Here is a 3283-nt window from a genome sequence, read left to right as displayed (position 1 = left end):
TCACAAATACATGCATCTCGTCTCTAGGTAAGATCTTTTATAACCTAGATCTCGTCATATCAATATAATCCATCACAAATCTAGTATTTCCTTCTTCTCCAGATTTCCACTCTATCTAAGCTATTGTTTGATGCATAGAACTTCATTTTGGAGAGTGAGAAACAAAGAAGAGAGATGAGTTCGGATTTGAAATTGGAAAAGAACGATAGGGAGAGAAGACCTATTTCAATTCGATTCGTTTCAACTTCCGTAAACCCAGACCCAGATCCCTAATCTTTCCTCCCCGAAATCTTACATCGAATCCAAAATACAAAATCCCAAATCAACAAACACAAATCAACAACCTCCTTCACCTTTAACCTAAGAGCGATAGGTAGCAACCTCTGTTTCACTCTCTTTCTGTCGATCTCAACTCTCTTTTAGGCGGTAAGACTTTTTTTTTTTTTTCCTTTTTTTTCTGATGGACTTTTATTCATTGTCAGTTGTTGCCTAAGGTTGGGTGATTGAAGCAGAGGATAGATATGCTTCGTATTTGGTGAGTTCCTTCCTGATTGCTTCAAGCAGCTCATTATCGTTTGGTCTAATTATGTTCGGTTTATGCTGTAAAAGATTCCAATTACTTCTTTACAGTTTCATACCTTATTTGGATTCGTTTATATCACTTGAGTTGGGATCAGATTGGAAGTTTCAGGCTTTGTTTCTGTTTCTTAGTATTGAATGAAATTTTAAATGTGTGCTCTTTAATTGATGGTCTGGCTATTTCAATTCGATTCGTTTCAATTCAAACATGAATTTTATCTTTTTTTATTGTTTAGTAAATGCTTAAGTTCATGGTTTTGAATGGAAAACTCTGAAACGATAAGTTTTTACTTTGATTTTATTCACATTTTAATATTTAGTAGTATTTGGTTTGGTTCTCCGAATTTGTTAGGATTTTATACTCACTGTGTTATTTGGTTTCAGATAGGGAAAGCTTTTTTGAAGCAGCTGAAAGTGTTCCTGGGGTAATTTTTTCAACTTAGTTCTTTATTTTTTAGACTTGTTTGTATTGAATTCAATTGCCATTTGTATGCTTATCGATTTTGTGACAGTTTTCGATGAAAGAAAGCATGGAAAGTTTTGATTCTCTCTGATATGAAGGTACTCCTTGATTAATGACTAAGATTGCTTTTGTTGTTGTCTTGCAATTTCAAAACCGGATTAGAATAAAACTTCTGGATTCTGCCTTACATTTCAAAAGCGATGTACTTAATTTGCTGGCTAAGATTGAACTTCTTCACCAAATTTCTATCAAATCTAGTCGATTCACTAGCTAGAAGATCTACGAACCCAGACATTCATCTAGAAAGAAATTTGATGAAACACAAAGGAAAAGGTGAGATCTACTCACATCTGAACGTGAGTGTTCGTCCATATCTTGCGGTAATTTTTTTTCATTTTTTTGGTTCATTTGAGCTGTTCGTACTTCGTAGTGTTTTCTTAAGATTCAGAGTACTTCTCTATAAGCCAGCCATTTTAGAGAGCAGTTTAGCTCGACACAATCTTTTGTTAAATTGGTGAGCTTGATCCAAAGTTTTAGTCTTTGTAATGTCTGTAGATTTGGTGTTATCCTATGCAATGAATCCAAGTAAGTTATGGACAAATCTAATCTCATTTATAAATAGTATATGCATTCATCATCTAGTTTGTGTTTACCAAATTGTGATCCAAAATTGTTTTGCTTCAAATTGTGATCCAATATTATTTTTTTGGTATTCTAACTTGTGATTTACTTTGTGTTTTTAATTTTCTGTTACAACAGTATTAGCGCATGATTGCTTTCATAACCTAAAATTGGTTTATATTGATTCTCTGGTTTGTAGTGTTTCCATGTATGCATACTCACAGGTTATTGTGCTAGACTAGAGATGTAAGTTAGCTTATATGTTTCCTCTAAAAAAAAAGAAGTTAGCTTATATGTTGAAAGTTGAAACTGTATCCTTTATATTATTGGATTCATCTGCTTTGACTTGCAGTATTTTCATATTTTGGTCATTTATGCTGCCTTTGGTCTGATACAAGGCAAAAGTTATATAAAAGACCAATATATTGCTCTCTTTCATGAAGAGGTTTCAACTTATTTTAGATCTTGTTTTTCTCTTTATTTTCTCCTTCTATAGTTTTTTTTTCCCTTATTCATGCATTCCTTGCTCAGTAGTTACTTTTATGCATGACTAATTCATGGGAATTGGTTTTCTTATCGGAAGCCCTATTGGCCAAATTCTTATGAACCTCGACTATTTGCATATGAATCATATTCTTCATCTAGAGTGTCAAGTTTCATTACACATTTGTTCTTGTGTACTTGGCCAAGGTAATTCATAATTTGATCTGATGTTGTTTTTTACTGATATTCCATTTTCTTAGTGTTCGCTAATATACACTTTGGTAATTTATCCTCTTATTTCCTATATTCCCCAAACGGACGTATAGTTTTGCTGACAAAAAATGATCTATTTGGGTGCAGGTGATGACTGTTTGGACTTGCCAAGATGTTGACTTCAGATAATCTTGCTTGCGATGCACAATGTCTTGAAGCTATCTATATCAAATATATCTTAATTCAGGAGGATTGGTAGCTGTATGTGTCCCAATCTGATATACCTTGTAGTTCCAAATCAGATATGGTCTTTGGGTAAGCAGTGTACATTTGAAAATCTTTTGGTCTTGATTAATGTTCTTATCTGCAATATTATTATACTTAACATATTTTTGATCCAATATTTCTCATTGGCCTACATCTAAAGCATTTCTAACTTATGGTGTGGTGCAAGAAAAACTTAACTTAATGTTCCATTATGTTAAAATTGATTGTTATTTTAAAGTCGAGCTTGATGTTGCTATGTCCTTGTCCTTAAGTCATGGTAGACATTTAGACTTGGTTAAACTTTCTCACCTTTGTTTGGTTAGGTCACTAATTGTTTCTTCAGTTGGCAAGCTAAAGATCCATCTATACATCTAAAATAGTTAGAACATACTTTATCGTGTCAGCAATATATAACACACACACACGCTTTGTTCTTTCTGTACGTACGGATATTGTTTCATGAGAAGTATTACTTGCCAATATGTTAGGTTTAGATATATTCATGCCAAAAACAAGATAGGCTTTCTAGATAAATGCATTATCTCATAAGCAAGTGAGTTGATATGTGTTTGGTTTGCACTCTGACCTTAAACTAATCAAAAGTCAAGACAAAACCTCTCTTTTGCTTGTCATTAGAGTTGGCTTCACCCCCTAGTA

The 3283-nt window shown here is 33.2% G+C and overlaps 1 long non-coding RNA gene across 1 annotated transcript; it reads left to right on the top strand.

Annotated features, from left to right (window-relative positions):
* Nucleotides 1-2087: 2087 nt before the first annotated feature.
* Nucleotides 2088-2675, top strand: LOC133708450 (uncharacterized). The gene is made up of 2 exons (XR_009845841.1): nt 2088-2353; nt 2507-2675. It is a non-coding gene; the product is annotated as an uncharacterized LOC133708450 (long non-coding RNA).
* The last annotated feature ends 608 nt before the right edge of the window (nt 2676-3283 follow it).

The sequence above is a fragment of the Rosa rugosa genome, chromosome 5, assembly GCF_958449725.1.
Source record: "Rosa rugosa chromosome 5, drRosRugo1.1, whole genome shotgun sequence".
Classification (NCBI taxonomy): Eukaryota; Viridiplantae; Streptophyta; class Magnoliopsida; order Rosales; family Rosaceae; genus Rosa; species Rosa rugosa.
The sequence above is the reverse complement of the archived record's forward strand: the minus strand, read 5'-3'. Positions and strand labels throughout refer to the sequence as shown.